The 18,271-nt window shown below is 46.5% G+C and overlaps 1 pseudogene; it reads right to left on the minus strand.

Moving 5' to 3' along the window:
- Positions 1-391: 391 nt before the first annotated feature.
- LOC137225964 (CREB-regulated transcription coactivator 3-like) lies at positions 392-3,001 on the minus strand (annotated as a pseudogene).
- Positions 3,002-18,271: the final 15,270 nt, after the last annotated feature.

Consider the following 18,271-nt stretch of genomic DNA (forward strand, 5'->3'; position numbering starts at 1 on the left):
GGCCTGTGGCCCCTAACCGCCCCGCGCTCCGGGTCCTTTCTTCAGTGTTGATTGACATCAGTGGTTCTGAGCACTACACACGTCTCCTGAGGCCTCTCGTTATATTTTTACACATTGACCGATCAGATGGCCAGTAAAAGATGTAACGGTTGCGGTGACAACCAATTCGGCGGAAGCCCCAGAGCAGCCTGCCCGCAGCAACAGGACCTGTGCCGCAGGCCTGAGGGGCGGCGCCCAGCTCTGTGGTCTAGAATGAGCCACGGGGTCTGAGGTGGGACCTCGTCTGAGTGCTGGGAGCCAAGGAATTGGTTCCTTCCGTGTCAGAAGCCTGGGATAACTAACGCCCAGGGCTGCAGCTGGCTCCGTTCTATTCCGTTCTGTTTTAGCTGTTTCAGAAATAAGTCCTCCTGTTCCGTTCCCTTCTGCACAGTCGGTCAGCTCGAAACGTCTCTTCAGTAGAGAGGTCGAGCAGGCCCGGGCTGGAATCACTTAACATGCTGAGTCCGTCCAGGCTCAGGGGTTCGATCTGGAGCTCTTCTTGCAATGGAAATGGAGTGTCCACGTTTAGGCTGACCTCGGGCATGCCTGCCAGAGCACTGCCAAGGTCTTTGAACAGGCTGGTGCTCAAGTCTTCTGGAAAGAGCAGCGGGAGGGGAAAACAATGCGGATTAGGAGGCGTGAGGGCCCAGGTCACTAAGAGGACACAACTGATGACAACCCCCAAAACGCCGTTCCTGTCATCTTCCCAACCAGGACAGTCATCACCTGTGTCCCAACCACTCCTGGGCCTACTGTTTTGCTCTGGAATCTATGTTCTTTTCAGTCAGTCCCACAACTCCCAGTTTTGCTGGTTTTCTCCCTTGGAACAGTTGTCAATCACGGGAAATTAAGCAGTTCAGAAATGGCTTGGGTCACCAGGCCCCTTCCCCACTGCCTCACAGGCTCTGGGGCTGGACACCTGCATCTCAGAAAGGTAAAGTTGAGCGACAGGCCTTTCATTTTCTTCTTTATATAATATTATGTTGTTTAAACTATCTTACAGTGGTATCTGTAGAAACACAGTGAACTAAAAGAAGCAGCCCTCACCTGTCAGGATGGTGTTTGGGAAATTCCCGCAGTTGGAATACAGGTTTGGTCTCAAATGAAAGGAGTCCTGTGGTCCTCGGGGACCCTGTTGCACCTGGGACACCTGGAAGCATCAAAGGTCACATTGTAAGGGACGGTCTCTGTTTCCAAGGACACAACAGTGTGGTGTGCTCCTGGAGCAAAACCAGACGTGAACGCTCTCTTACGGTCCCTTCTCTCTAGGATCCCAGAGTGCCCGGCCGCTGCGACAGCCTACACAGAACATTCTGCTCAGGCAGGGGGATGCTGCGGTAGAGGAGGGGTCCCTGAGGGCCACACTTGTCCCTGTTTGCGTGCTGCCTGGCCCTCTATGCCACCCCAGGAGCCACCACTGGCCATGGTTTCTGCGGGCCCTCTGGTCTCCGCCACCTCCCCTGTTCAGCACACAAAGACGTCTGGAAACTACCACCTGTGGAGCCCTTCAAAGGCCCTGTCTGTAACCAAGGAAGTGATGGGCTCTTTTCCTCTTTGGTTTCTAGAAAAACGAGAAAGCAGAACCTTCTCCTTCTCTCACTCAGAGGGAGGAACCACAGGCAAGCCCCTCTCTGCGAGAAAGCCTCTATGAGGATGGGTTAGAACTGGGGTCTACTTTATTTATCTTTTTTAGTTTTATTTTTTTGTTAATGAAAATTTATTAACTATATAACCTTTGACTACCAGAGAAACTTCAATATGTACAGATCACCACGAAGTTCCCAGTTTCTGGGGCCTATTTTAGGTGCCGTTCCTGAAATTAATTTTTAAACCATTTAAAAAAATCTTTCAAAAGTAGGAGTTTTCATCATTTTTTCAGAAACACACTGACTCACCTAGACTCAAATGGCTTCTTTAGAAATTGGGGAGGCAGGGACTACTGGTTCTTACCATGAGGCTTCCCCATGGCCTATTCAGGAAACATCTGTCTTTATTTATTTTACTGTTATTATTATTATTATTAAGTTCTGGAAAGTGCTCTTCCTTCTCTCCATAATATATCCTGGAGCCCAAACCATAATTAGTGAATACTATAAAATCTAGGGATATTAAAAAATGGTCTGTGTTAGGGAGAAACTAAAAAGAAAAAGAGAAAGTCTGAATGAAAGCACCTTCGGGATTGACCCCAGCCAGGACGAGCTCCCAGGAGGCCACACACTGTGCAGGTCACAGCAACTCAGGCCGAGGCAAAGCCCCTCCCTGGGTCTGAGTCTCCTCAACACGATAGATAGATCTGTGAATTGCTACAGTTCCGTCCAGCATCAATGACTCTACAATTCTATGGCTAGAGTGTCATCACAAAGTCTTCTACCACTTGTTCAAACAGGTCCTCTGCTGAGGCCTGACAATTAGCTAAGGCAGCCAGCACCAGCCTCTAGGGCCTGGGGCAGTGCCAGGCTGTCCTAGCCGCTGAGCACACCTGAGGTCAGAGAAGTGCGGTACCGAGTCTGTTTGGTGTGGGTTCCACGCACGGAAGAGGCCTGACTGTGGCAGTTCCTGCTGCGAGGAAGAGGCAGGCCCCGGCGACCACTCACCTGCTGAGTAAAGGCTGGGCCCGGCCTCATGGACTGCTGCTCAAAGCTCACATCTGGGAAGAAGCTGCTCAAAGATGAGCCCTTCAGGAAAGAAGGAGGGGACCATTTAGCTTGGAACTCGGGGCAACCTAAGCGTTCCCTCCTCCTGGTGTTCCCGGTGGGACTCGCCTGGGCCGCGAGGAGCTGGAAGTCTGACTGGGGCAGCGATGGGGCTGCCTGGGGCTGCTGAGCAGTGGGCTCTGGGCGTGGGGCTGCTGCAGCAGAGGCTGGGGGAGGTCCTGGGGCGTGGGGTAAGGGGGTGGGGGTGACACTTGGGCTTGAGCTTCTGTGGGCAGGAAGGAGAGCGGGCTTCGATCTGAGGACACCATCTGAAAAACAAGGCCACCAACTACTTCGCTTCTGAGTTTCTAGCAGTGAGTCCTTTATGATTAGGAAATGTCAAAGTGAGGAAAAACCCTGAGATTTTCCTCACCCTGATAGTCTATACTATGCTCTGAGAAGCCCAGTTCTGTATCCTTCAAAGTATATCTCAAATCTCACTTCCCCACAAAACATTTTCCATTCAACGACTATTTCTATCGTCTTAAAAAACAAACAAAACAAAACCCAGCCAATTTAACCAGTTTCATCTCAGTTTTCTCAGTTGAAAATCATGTTTGTTTTCTCACAGCCAAAACTTCTGGTTAAAAATGGAAGACTGAAAAAAGCATTTAGCTCTGCTGTCTCCCAAAACTCTCCTAAAACAGCATTAAACAACAATACATTTTAGACAAAGAAACAATAAATTTGTGAGCAGTTGACAGGACAAAGAAACTAAGTTTTGGGGTGCCCAATTAGTGGAGAATCTAAACAGAGTTTGGGCTTGAGGTAATAAATTAAAGAAATAACAAGTTTTGTTAATGCAGGCTTCTCAGCCAGAATTCCCCATCTCTGGTGATAAGGGTGTCCTTCTACCTCCATATCTGGTGGGTGGGGACACCTTTCACACAAGAGACATATTTCCTGTTTTCAGGAAGACAGAAAGGGGAGTCAGAGTGTCTCTCTTGCACCAGCTGTTTCTTAAGTAACTTTAATTCAAAATAATCAATATGCCATTGAGGCCCATTTTAGGGTAGCCTACCCTGGGCCCCAACATAATCATGAACCACTTCAAGGGAGCCTGAGAATTGAGTTGGGTGGCAAAGGGTGGAAAAGTAACCAGGCCAGTGGATAGCATGAGGGCATTCTGGATGCAGGAAAAGCATCTTCTTACTGTCCATCCCTACCCTGGTGTTGTAGCCCTGACAGAGTGGTCTTTCTGTCCATGGTTCTGATCTTCACCAGTCAGGTAGAGTATTAACCACAGCAGGGAAACTATCCAAGTTCATGAGCTAGGGCTTTGCTTGCATTTCTATTGCCAGGGTTTACCACGAATTTGTTTTACTCTCATGCTCACCCTTGACTGCAGCAAATGAGAATCAATAATAATTGCCCCTGAATTTGCACACATGTAATTGAATCGTTCATCAGGCTTCATTCGTAGATTGACCACTGCGATTCAATTCTACTCAGCAACCATCGAGTGCATATCATTCTGAACATCATCTGAGGCTCTAGGGACACAGACACTATGACGTTCGTACATGGAAGAGCTCACAGTTCAGAGGGGACACAACTTGAGAACAAATTACACCACAACGTGATCAATGGCAGCATAAAAGGTCTCACTTCTAAAACTAAGTTTATCTGAGCAAACTCTTTACTATGAGGACCTCATCAAGAAACCACAGGCACAGAGGGACAGATAGATCTGAAAAAAAGAATGAAGAATATGTGTTTTCCAAGGCAATTGCTATGTGTTTTCCAAGGCAATATGGAATATGTGTTTTCCAAGGCAATCTCCATTTTAGAGATCAGCTTTCATGAAAAGAGAAGACAATGAGCCCACTTAACTGGAATTTTCTTTAAATACAGGATCTGGTATAAGAGTTAATGAGGCCACTTTTTGAAGAGTATTTAAAATTATGATTTTTGTTAAAAGAACATTTGTTGAGGTCCAATAAATCCAGTGTGTGTGTGTGTGTGTGTGTGTGTGTGTGTGTGTGTGTGTGTGATTTTTTTTAAATAAATCTAATATCCCTTCAGTCACTAAAAGCTAACACTGGCAATAACCGTCTGATTGCAGCTTTTATGGTACAGTAATGGGGACAGTACACAGAGTCCGTGTGAGGCATTTTATAGTTAACAACACTGCCTGTAGTTAAGAAAACTGATCAAGGGCTTCCCTGGTGGCGCAGTGGTTGAGAGTCCATCTGCCGATGCAGGGGACCGGGTTCGTGCCCCGGTCCGGGAAGATCCCACGTGCCGCGGAGCGGCTGGGCCCGTGAGCCATGGCCACTGAGCCCGCGCGTCCGGAGCCTGTGCTCTGCAATGGGAGAGGCCGCAACAGTGAGAGCCCCATGTACCACAAAAAAAAAAAAAAAGAAAGAAAACTGATCGATAGTAGAGAGTGTTTATTATTCCTGTAATTGAAGAGAACAACTCGCAGTCCATCTTCATTTCAGGAAAATGATCCTGTTAGGATATTTATGTGAACCCATGACCCCATTATCATTCTCCTTTTTTACCAGCTCTGTCTTCTAAATATGTTGGTGAGATCCTTGGGCTGGGGCAGTCCTGCCCTGGAAGGCCTGGCCTCTCACCCTAGGCGTCCAGGTGTCCTCCACCCACCATGTCGGCTCGATGGAGAGAAAGGGTCCTGGCCTCATCGATCCAGGAGGAAAGCAGATTTTTCAGAGCTCAGAATAATTCTGGAGACCCCTCTCATCTGACACACGAGCAGCTGTCTTGATAGGACCGCCACACACACACACACACACACACATACACACACACACACACTGGATTTATTGGACCTTCTCCTTTACTCTCTGGGGTGCAGATCACAGTGGGTATCCTTAATGCCTATTACAGTGAGGAGCCCTCTAACAAGTGGAACAGACTTCACTCTGAGCTTTAGTGCAAGGAAGAAAGAAAATCATTAATGTGAAAAGCTCTTAATGAAGCAGCACATACATTTTCCATCCGGTCCCAGCCACCCTCACTAACACACTGATGAACATTTAGACAAATAAATACTCTCCTTCCTGCACCATCCTGAATACACTTCACCAGGACTGATGGACCTAGGTTTAGGGAGCTCTGGTCTGGCATTGGGCTGAGGCCCTGAGAAGGTAAAGGATTTACTGGGTTCCTGACTATGTGCTCCAGGCCCTCATCCCCAACCTCACTGAATCCCCACAATAAAACTACTGAAGATTTCATCTACTTTTGTAGACAAGTTACCAAGCTCACAGAGACTAGCCTTCACAAGAAGGTTACCCAATGTAACCAGTTGGGATTCCAAAGCACATCTGTCTGCTCTCCCCACCCCCCTCTGTCACTCCCTACCGCCCTGCTGTAGAGGAATACATACATACTGCTGATCTGTTCTGATGGAGTTTCACAATGGCCAATTTCATGGAATCGGTCCAGGTTTGCCCAAGACTGAGGGGGTTCCCAGGATGCAGGACTTTCAGTGCTAAAACCAGGAAGGTGCCAGGCAAATTGGGAGAGGTTGGTCCCCTTACCAGCATCTGCTCCCCCTTTGTCCTTCCCAACAGCACCCAGAGTTCACTGGGTACCCACCTCTCCCACACGTAGTTCCTGTGTTGTGCCCTGTTGGGCTTCAGTCATTAGTTCAGAGGTGGACATGGGGTCTAATCAGGTTCAAGTGATGTGAGTGGAGGGAATGAGGACTCAGGCCTGGAATACTGGGATGGCAGTGCTCTCTCCTCAGTGACTTTTTGGAGTTAGGGTGCGATGTCTGAAGCAGATGCAGCCATATTGCTACCATGAAGCCAAGGCCACAAAGAGCTGGCAAGGAGAGATTGAAAGGAATTGGGTCCCAGATGACCTGGAGGCTCACTCAACCCTGAACCTGCCCTACCTCCAGGCTCCCTTCTTGTAAGGATCACAAATCCTCTTTACTTCGAAGCCCATTTGGCTTAGGCTTCTGTTTTCTGGCAGCCAGAAGCATCCTAAGCTGTGGTCCTCAACATGTAGCCCATGACTAGCCACACTACTGCACCCAGACTTGAGTAAGAAACCCTAAGGGTGGGACCCAGCCACCTGCTTTTAACAGGCCCTCTTCATGATTCTGATGGAGGTTCGTTCTCCAAGGACCTTGTGATGTGCTTCCAAAGAGCCCTGGAACCGTGTGAAACTGGGTCAAGTGACACCAACAGCTGCCTGATAAATGTCACCTTCCTGAGACAAAACTTCTCAAAGAAGAAAGTGCGCCTCAGAATCAAAACTGCAAGAGCAGATCCTGCATGAGTTTTCAGCCTGCCATCCTGTCCAATGGATTTCGGACTTGCCCATTCCCAAAATTATATAGGCCCATGTAAAGTATATACCCTATCTAGCCTTACTCTCCTTGGAATTTCTCATGCTCATGTGAATTTCCCATGCGTATGAATTAAATTTGAGTTTCTCTTGTTAATCTGCCTTATGTCATTTTAATTATGCAACCAGCCCAAAGAATGTATATTCCCCTCCCCCACATTGTCTTTGTGAAATGAAAAAGGAGAGGATGTCCTTCTCCCACCCTCTTTGTAGCTGGATGGCATCTGCATCGTCCCTGAAAAGTTCCTTTGAAATTGTTTCAAATCTGAAATGCTGTGCATGGTGTTGATGGTGGTAGAGATGGAACAGGTGGATAGCAGGTTGGGGCTCCAGGGCAGTCTTACCTTCTCCTGTCCTCAGTCTCCCAGACTGAGGAAAGTGTCTGAATCAGAATTTCCTCTGCTCCCATGAGCCCTTCTGTCTGTGCTCCCACTGTCCTGGTGTCAGAGACGGCTGGAGCTGGAGAGACACTGGCGCTGCATTTGACCCCTCCTGGCCGTCCAGTGTTGCTCAGACTCTTCTCTTGTCCCAAATGCAGCACAAAGGCCTCTGCATCCGTCCGGCTTCTCCAGAGAAACAGAACGACACCACCAGCTCTGGCTTCCCAATCTGACCTTCCTTCTTATACTTGCTTTGTTCCAACTGAGTTCTCTGGAGGTGGATGATGGAGAAAACTGGGTAACTCCGCACGCCTGGATCCACTCTGTGGGATGTACAATCTCTGAAATTTCCTGCTGATGGAAAATCAGCCAGGTTTCTTAAATCCTCCAGGTCCACCCATCAGCCCTGTGAGGAGTGCCAAATATGCCCAGGCAGAGGGTCTTAGTCAGCTGTGGCTGCCCTCACAAAACACCACAGATGGGGAGGCTTAAACAACAGGAAGTCATTACTCACAGTTCTGGAAGCTGGAAGTCCAAGATCAAGGTGTCCCGGAGGTTTGGTTTCTCTCCTTGGCTTGCAGACAGCCACCTTCTCACTGTGTCCTCACTTGGTCTTTCCACTGTGGGTGCAGGTCCCTGGTGTCTCTGTGTGTCCCAATTTCCTCTCCTTATGAGGACACCAATCAGATTGGATGAGGACCCATTTTAACCTAATAACCACCTTAAAGGCTTTATCTCCAAACAAAGTCATACTCTGAGGCACTGGGGGTTAGGACTTCAACATAGGAATTTGGGGACACAATTCCACTTATAACAGAAAATGTGGATTTGTCCCAGAAAAGGGGAGGCAAAGAGGAATGATCCCTGGGGAGAAACACCTTGGAGGAGGAGTCTGCAGAAAGACAGTTGACTGGAAATCTGGCCCCTCCCCTCTCTGGGACAGGCAAAGTTAACCCCTTCCATGACACATGCCTGGAATTCGTGTGTATTTATATGAGAAAATTCTCTAAAATCTCATAATGCTAACAGGCACCATCATTATAGATTAGAATTTCCTGTAATTTTCTTTCTGGCTGTGCATGTTTTTTTCTTCAGTGACCATAAAAATGCAGACTCTACAGTCAAACTTTCTGATTTGGGGAGGTGGTTGGCACCCTGAGCTTTGGTTTCCTCCTCTGCAAATGAAGCTATAACAGCCTCTATGATGTCATAAAGCTACGATGAGATCCACTTCAAGCCCTCAGCCCAGGGCCTGGGGTACAGAAGTGCTCCGTAGTTGTTGTTTCTGTAAGTAGCACTCAAACCTGGAGGCAAATAGTCTTATCCTCTTTGTATCCCCCCCACTCATAATTGCAAGAATGATGCCTAGCTACCCCAGGCATCCAATACATATACTAAAACTAGAAGAAATGAATAAATGACTGACCAAGCCATCCAGCTGGGAAAGCTGCCCAAGCAGGCTCGGAGCTCACACTCACTGCCGACCCAGGTCCCTCTAGCCTGTATTTGGATCATGCTGGGCACCACCAGGCCCACAACTGGTCCCACATGGGTGCTTCCCCCAGAGCTGACATCTAGACCCCAACTGCGGCCCAGCGTGGCTCCAATGCCCACCCCCAGGCACGTCCTGCTCTGCCTGCTCTCACCTCTAACTCTCCCACTTCCCAGCCAGCCTCAGGGCCCCTCATCTGATCGTGGGTTTCTGTTACAAATTAACCCTGTTATTTACTGAGCACCTGCCCTGTGCCAGCCCAGGGCTGGATTCTTCACATACATTGTTGAATTCCAGGGCACACAAGAAACCTGTGAAGTAAACATGAGACTTAAACTGGACATTATGTGTTACATGTCAACCCAAACCCCATTTCCTAAAACATACCAGAACCAGTAATGTAGCCAAAATAATATGTTAGGGTGTGAAATGCTTAAGGTATTGCTTCCTCATCACTAAACATTGTGATGATGAGCAAATAATTGCCTTTTGTCAGGCATAAGACCGCTCAGCATCAGCGAGACCTAAGATACACATTTGGCTTTTGGACATCCAGAGATCTTCCAAAGTCTACAAGACATTCCGGTAATGAATTATTTGTATTTGGAATGTAACTTAAGACTTTTTTCTCACATGTTTTTGTTTTAATCAAGGTGTGATTTCCATACAAGGAAGAGCACAAACCTTACGCTTTTGTTTGTTTGTTTGTTTTGTTTTGTTTTGTTTTTGCAGTATGCGGGCCTCTCACTGTTGTGGCCTCTCCCGTTGCGGAGCACAGGCTCTGGACGCGCAGGCTCAGCGGCCATGGCTCACGGGCCCAGCCGCTCCGCGGCACGTGGGATCTTCCCGGACCGGGGCACGAACCCGTGTCCCCTGCATCGGCAGGCGGACTCTCAACAACTGCGCCACCAGGGAAACCCCTTAGGCTTTTTATACTGTATACACCCTGGATACTGTTCCACCCTTTAGAAGTCAGTTATATTAGTTTTTTGAGACAGAGGGCTGTACATTAAATGACTCATTATTGACAGTTTACACAATCCAAATCTAAGTGTCATCGTGGCCCCTTACTAGATGAAGAAGGAATGTTATCTTTTAAGGAGTTGTCCTGTTGATGCTAGGAGAATGCTGCTCTTTACGGTTGAGCAGGTATTTTTGTCGATGGAGGACATTTGGTCAATGCAAAATGCAGATACACAATGCACAGTAGTGGGGGCGAGAGGAGGCCAACAGACAAAAATAGTTTATGTTTAGATTTTTCTTGTCTTGCCATAAAATGTGAATTTTATTTCACATCAGGGTGGGACCTTATGAGGGTTTATTGCCCTTCTAAGAGACACCAGAGGCCTTACTCACTCTCTCCCTTTCTGTCTTTGCCACGTGAGGACACAGTAAGAAAGCAACCATCCACAAGCCAGGAAGAAAGCCTTCATCAGAACCTGACCATATTGGCAACCTGATCTCAGACTTCCAGCCTCCAGAACAGTGAGAAATAAATTTCTGTTGTTTAAACTACTCAGGCTATAGTATTTTATGATGGCATCCCAAACTAAGACAGAATCTCTATCCTGACATCAATTACCATAGGCTGGTTGGGACCCTCCCCACCCATGAGGAGATGTGGCCTTAGCTGATGAGGTGGAGGAAACGGCAGAGATGTGGTATCTCTTCAGATGGTCTCTTCCCTTTTGGGCTCGGGCTTGTGACCCTTGAAGATAGGAGCCTAGAGTCAAGTGGAGAAGCCAGATGGCTTTGGAGAAGGACAGTCGCGGGAGCTCTACTCCCCTCTGCATCCCTCAGAAGCTTCTGCCTCTGCATTCCTTCTGTCCCACTCAAGTCCAAAGGGAAACCTACAACTTTCTTGAGGACGGGCTTGCAGATCTGCTTTATTTTTAGACAGTTTCTCACTTGCTTTCTCCCAGGGCCAGTCCTGTCAGTACGAGAGAGGTGGGTGGGAGCAGGGCAGCTATAATACATCCTTAATTAGTGGTGAAATCAGTTCCAGAAATATGATGGGATTTATCATGCCAGGAAATGGGCTTCTAGGTCCCCACACTAGAGGTTTGTTATTTTTAATGTGAAGTCGAGAGAAGAAACTGTCTCAAGGTAAGGACCCCAGTAAATTCATATTACTTTCTTCCTCAATTTCATAGCAGTTGAAGCTTGGGAAATTCATAGAAAGCCACTTGAAATGGAAAAAAATAGACCATAGAAACCTGATAAAGTACTTTTACTGGGTATTTCCTCTTCCTCATGAGCTGTGAGTCAACAGCAAGACCCACCCTGCAGGGTGCAGAGCCCTGGACTCTCACAAGGGAGGGTCTAACTCAGGCTCATCACCAGCCAGCTGCGTGGTCTTGGGCTCCTCCCCAACAGCATGGGAGGTTAGGAGTCACTTGCTTCATTCATTTGACATTGCCTGAGTCCCATCTGGTGTCCAGCACAGTGTTGCGCTCTGAAGACTCAGAGATGACCCAACCGTGTATCCTGTACTCCAGAGCTTCCCAGGGGTGGCGAGCTGACAATGACCCACGGAGTGACCAGTGCTATGCAGAGGCATGTGTCAGGGGGCCCTGTAGGGGCACATGAAAGGGGGCACAAACCCCAGAATGGAAGTCGGGAAGGACCCACAGTGGTGTGGCCCCTGAGCTGAGTGTTTAAAGGCAAGCCGGAGCCGCCCAGGTTGGGAGTGGAGGGGAACTCAAACAGACATAGAAAACAGGCATAAGGATACTGGGGAAGAAGGAGGGGTGGGATGAACTGGCAGACTGGGGTTGGCATATATACACTACTATGTATAATGTAGGTAACTGACTAGAACTTACTGTACAGCACAGCAAAATCTACTCAATGCTCTGTGGTGACCTAAATGGGAAGGAAATTTTAAAAAGAGGGGATATATGTATACATATAGCTGATTCACTTTGCTGTACAGCAGAAAGTAACACAACATTGTAAAACAGCTATACTCCAATAAAAATTAATTTTTAAAAAGATAGAAAAAATAAAAGTTTAAAGAAAAAAAGCAGAAGAAGTGAAGGGAAGCATGGAGGGGCAGGTGTTGGAGATGGGGTGAGAGAGACAGGTGAGGCCAGGCCACAGGGACTTGCAAAACATGCTAAGGGGCTTGGAATTTGTCCCACAGGCAATACAGCTCCAGAATAGCTCAAGGCAGAGGTGTGACTTGCAGTTTAGAAAAATATAGGAGAGGTGATGGAAAAAGGTGTCAGGAATGACACTTCGGTTTCTGGCCGTTACCAAGACAGACTGTGAGCTGAGGGGATGGGGGAGGGTGAAGTGGGGAGAGGATAAGTTTAGTTCAGGGCACGTTGATGACGTGGCTTCCGTGAGGCGTCCACACAGAGGCGTCATAAACACAATTGGATGTGCGCTATAAAGCTCAGAAGAGAGGGCTGTGGTTGCAAATACAGCTCTGGCAGCCACTGGCATGAAGTGTGTACATGTTGTTCCAAACCACTAACAGACAAATCAGCAAGAGGTCCAGTTTCACACCCTTGGCCACCTTCGCCCACACTTCCTCAATCATCCAGAAGCCCAAATGGCTCACTCAGACCAAAAGGGAGACAGTCCACTTCCTGGGCAAGGCAGGAGGAGCCCTGCGGCAGGGTCTGCTGCAGAGAGGACGGGTCCCCCTGAGGTGCACTGGGCAGACTCAGTTCTGGGCTGTTGAGCTAGCATAGCAGCTGCATGACAACAAAGCTGTGTGTCTAGGTCAGCACGATCCTCTGAGGGAGGGGCGTGCACCTGACAATCCCTTGCTTCCATGCCAAGTTCAGCCCCAGCAAATCTGGGTCTAGACCCCTCACCTACTCTCCCAGCCATTCTCCTCCAAAGCTCCACTGTGTCAGAGCTCACTCAGATATCCGCCATCCACAAAATGCATGCCAGCATCCCTCCTAGCAGCCCCAAGCAACTAAAAGCATTCATTCCCTGCCATTCTCCAAAAAAAAGTATAATTGCCTCTATGGCTTATTATGGATGTGTTAAACTTATTTCTTGAACAAGCTGTTAAACCACATAGTACAAAATCCACGTAATTCAAAATCCACATAATATAAAGAGGAAACCATGAAAAACTCTTCCTTCCCACCACTGTCCTCCAGGTTTCCCAGCTCCCTGCCCCACAGGTAGCCAGTTGTCAGTTTCTCGTTCATAGGCCTAGACACATTTTCTAGCTACACAGCATACACTTAAACATGTTCTCACATAAATGGCAGTAGACTGCACACTCTGGTCTGTACCTTGGCTTTTTTTGTTTAACAATATATATTGGAGATCACTTCAAATCAGAAGGAGAGAGCATTCTCATTCTTTTTAGAGGTGTGTTGTGATCATGTATTAATATGGTTTGTGTAGACATGTCCCTTTTGGTGAACGTTCAGCCTGTATCCCTTGCTTTGCTATTTCCAACTGTGTTCTGGCAATCACCATGCTCTGATGTCATCTCACACATGTAAAAAAATCTGTCAGATAACACCCTAGAAGCAAAAGGACTGGCTTTGTGTTACCATCTCTCAGAAGCCACCCAAGAGACTTGCCAGTACCTTTTCCTAATAGCAGAAAAAATAAAATATAAGTGTCATCAGAGAAGGTAAGACAGATGGCAGGAAAACAAGATTGCACTTGTGTTCAGATTCTCTAAAATAAACAGGATTGAGATAAAGGAGTGAGGGAGGTCCAAGTAATTGATGGACATGGCAGTTTGGGTTCCCCAGGAAGCCAACTCTGAGATGGAGTCTGGGCAGGATGTTCACCAGGGGGTTGCCTTTGGAATCCACACCCATGGAAGGAAGGGAATGAAAGCAGGAGTGGGCAGGGGAGATGTCAGGCAGTCATGAAGACAACACTGTGGAGCACTCACAGGTGAACCCTGACACCTCTGCCTCGATCAGCCACTGGCTTCTTGCTACCCCAGCCAGGGTGACCCTGCCACTGAGGGAATCCCTGAAGACAGCTGAAGGCTTTATGCCAAAAGCACTCAGAAGTTTGGGCAACAAATCCTTTCCTGAAGGAAGATCTGGGCAGTGCATCTTCATGTCCATCTCAGCAGAGGACGGGGCCTCAGGAAATAGCAACAGTTAATAGAAAGGCAGATTAGAAAGAACCCCCAAAAATATAGATAAACAACAAGGTCCTATTGTATAGCACAGGGAACTAGATTTAATATCCTGTAATAAACCATAATGGAAAAGAATATATAGATATATGTATAACTGAATCACTTTCCTGTACACCTGAAACTAACACAACATTGTAAATCAACTATGCTTCAATTTAAATTAAAAAATAAAAAAGGAAAAGCCCAAGAAACATTCTTTTGTAGGTAGAGATGAAGGATATCATGGGAGCCTACAGCTTGTGAAACGAGAAGTGGGGTCCTCTGCTGAGACAGAAATGATACTAAACCATAAAACAAAGAAAACCTACAACAACAAAAACAGCTGAGTGGCAAGGAGGGCATGGCTGAGTGATCAAGGGTGTCAACTCCAGGCTCTGAACTGAAGGACTCTAATCCTGACCAAACCAGGTGTGGTATGAACAAGTAGCTCTGCATTAGCTTGTCTTGCCCACCACTTCCAGGCAACTACCTCTCTCTCTACCTCACGGCTCAGAGCTGCTGTCCATGGTGCTGCTTGGCAATCCTCACCCTCCCTCTGGACCTAGTGTCCTGCAATTGAGGGTGAGACAGGAGGGAAAGTGCACAGGGCGGGGAGCAGTTAATCCAGAGTTTAACCTCTCTGAGCTTCAGTTTCCCCATCATTAAAATGCAGGCAATAAAACCTACCTTGCAGGGTTGTATAAGATTTTGATGAAGAAAAGATATAAAGTCCCCAGCGCATAGCAAGAAATAGTAGCCACCCTTGTTTTAATAGTGTTGTGGTTAGGGAGAGAAGTGACTCTAGAATTTGAAAATTCAAACTTTGTGTGAACAAGGCTACAGCCAGTCAAGATCTCAGCTTTCTCTTTCCCTTTCATCTCTCTCTGACTTTCTCCTTTTCCTTTCTTCATCCTCATGCTCCCCTTCTTCTTGGTTTCCTCTTCTTGCTGAATCCATTCTTTTTCCTCATTCCTCCCTACTCCTCTCCACCTCCACCTCACCCCACCCATCACTCCACAGGGCCTGAATCTTAGGAGCTTGTAACAAATCAGCAAAAGCAGTCCTTAATAGCACCATTTTTCCCCATTAACAACCTCTCTTCCCGTGCAGTCACTATTTCTTCAGCCCCTGGCCATGTCCCCTTCTCAGAGGCTCTGCTACCTACTGGTTCTGAGCCAATTCAAAGGCAGGTCAGTTACCTTTTTGTGGAGACCGAATTGAAAAGCCTGGGAGACCCAGAGGAATGGGACACCATTTTAGGAGCTACAGGCTTCCATTCAGGCCACTTTGCCATGTGACCACACCTGAGTAGACAAATGTGCATGTGTGCAAAGAACTGATCTTGGTACTGCATCTCTGTGAGCTTATTCAGGTTCTCAGTAAAGCTGATCTGTTTCCCAGTGGTTCTCAAAATGTGCCCCAGACCAACAACCCAGCATTCCCTGGGAACCTGATATAAATATAAGCTCTCAGCCCCGACCCCAGATCTTCTGAATCAGAAACTCTGGGGTAGGACCCAGAAATCTGAGTTTAACAGCTCTCCAACTGGTTCAGGTACACACTCAAGACTGCGAACCGCTTCCCTACACTAAGAGTCTTTGGGGTTGGTGTTGTGTGGTGTGCTGCAGAGAAAGAGCTGGCCCTGGGTCTGGCATTTAGCTTCTTGGCCTCATTCCACCTACTGTGCCAACTAGTGCAACTTCCCATTGTCTCACTGGACCACTGCCACAATTGCATCACTGTTTTGCTCAAATCCAGGTTCCTCAACTGCTAGATTATGCTTCTCAGGGCATAGCTCTGGTCATTCACTCTACTGCTCAAACACCTTCAGTGGCTACCACTGTCCACAGAGTCAAGTCCAAACTCCTTGACAACGCCATCAGATGATCTGTCTGACCAAGAGGTATCTCCTGTTTCTTCCAACCCAGACCTCATTGCTGGATACACTGTGCCCACTTAGCAGAGTCCCTCTGACAGGAATGACCATCATTCCTATTTCAAATGTGACCCCCTCCATGAAACTCATTCTCTCAGGTTCTTTCTCTATTTCTGCATCTCAGACCCTGCTTCACATTCATCATACAATCTTCACAGGAAAGCTAATTGCATTTCAGCCCTTTTTCCCAAGACCCCTAAACTCATATCCCTTTGTCCTGGCTGGAAAACATCAACACCAAGAGAGAGGGATAATTTGCTAAATAGAGGGACTGGTAAGTAAGACATCCCACAATGAGGACACAGCCTAGTAAGAACAAGTGCTTCCAAAGATAAAATGGCTTCCCCCATAAACCATAGAGAATTTTGTAGAAAAAAAAATTTTCAGCATTTAGTAAGTTGTCCCATTGTTAGCAAAATTTATTAATTTTCATGGCCTCGAAGAGTGACATAAATAAACGTCAATGGGTTTCTACTTGCAAATTTGCTAAACATCAATTAAAAAGCCAGGATCTCTTTCTGACTGACTAAGAATATCATCACTGATTCAGAGCTTCCCAAATGTTTAAGGGAGCACCTCCTCTCCACTGAGAAAATACCAATTATTACTAAAAACTCCAGAATTTCGTTAAGGAGGAACAGAAAGAACAGACCAGAGCCAGTGGAGATTGGAGGGTGTCTCACTGAAGACCACCAAGGGAAACCCATCAGTGAGTCATTAAAACAGTTAACACATATAAGTTACTATATGCCAATGACTGTTCCCAGCCCTCTACTCTCATTAACTCACACTTTCACTCTGATTTACATAAACCAACATTAACTTTAATGTCTCCAATGAATCCAGCTTTGATTTTCTGGGTATTTTTATAACTAGCTTGTTGTTACTGTGGGGTTGAGCCATCATTCATTCATGCATTCTTCCATTCATATATTGAGTCTGAAAATACATATTAAAGTGCCTGTTATACTTGCAACACAGTGTCTTATTGAGCATAAATAATGAAACAATTCACCATATATGTGTTCCCAAAAATCTTATTTTTCTCCTGGGAACACAGTTTAACTATATTTCTGAGCCCCCTGGGAATTAGTCTGAGCCATATGACTGAACTAAGATGAAGGGAATGAGGGTAGAAGTGGTGTGCACCACCTCTAGCCTGGCCCATATAAATCTCCACTTTATTCTCTTTCCTTCTGGGGTGACACTGGTGGTCACATTTTGAAGATGGTAGCAGCATGAAATAGAAGGAAAACAGCCCTTGAAGGACAGCATGGAGCAGATTATTCAGCAACCACCCAACAACCACAGACTTGTTGCTCAGAGTTGAGCAATTAATACTGTTTTAGGTATTAAACCATTGAGATTTGGGACTTTTTGTTACAACAGCTACCATTACTTCCCTAATAAATATGAAAGGTCCCTGAGACTTGAGGCAACTAATGTTCAGTTTTTTATGTCAACATCCCTACTGTACTACTTATAAGCTCTGTGCCTTTGAAGGAAATTATTTTACCTAAGTCAACTGTGATTTACACATTGTAAAATGGGTCTGTTGACCTAAAACAAGTAGACGACCAGATATTTCTCCAGGAAAGATGGGTTTATTCAGGATCAGCAGGGAATTGTAATATGGGGTCTGCAACTGTGGTGAGCCATGTGCAAGTTTCCACATGACAAGGGAAGTAGAACAATTTTATAAAAGGGAAAAGGAAGTTGGGAAGACTAGGGCAAACAAACAGTCCATGGTTTTCATTGGCTGAGTCCTTGCCAGGAAAGGAGTCTTTCTTCTTCCTGTAGTGCTTTGTTATTATCAGAGGGTGTGAAAGCACACTCTCTGGCCTCCCAACTCTATTAAATAGAGGTTTCTGTTTGTTAAATTGTTTACATTTTCCACTTTTATCAAGATCTACCTCTAAAAATGTTGCTGATCAAGAGTCAGATTTTCCAGGTTCAGGACATTTTTGTCCCTCAATGAACCAAAAAAAAATTTTTTTTACTGGGTGTTGTGTCTCACAGCACACAGATTAAAAACCTATTGAGGTCATACTCAAGTAACATGGAGGAGTAGGAGGGAGAACTCTCAGGCACTTCTAATCTAAAGTCCATATATATTTAAGATCACAGACATTGGTTATCATCAGAAGCATTATATCACTATTAAAGGCTGTTGACAAACTTGCAACAGTCCTGGTCCAGATATCTTGGGAAAGCTGTCTCACCAGATGCTATCTGCTTCAATTCCAGGGACTCCTTACTTTCAGGCCACCAGATGATGTGCAGGTC

The sequence above is a fragment of the Pseudorca crassidens genome, chromosome 6 (genome assembly GCF_039906515.1).
Source record: "Pseudorca crassidens isolate mPseCra1 chromosome 6, mPseCra1.hap1, whole genome shotgun sequence".
NCBI lineage: Eukaryota > Metazoa > Chordata > Mammalia > Artiodactyla > Delphinidae > Pseudorca > Pseudorca crassidens.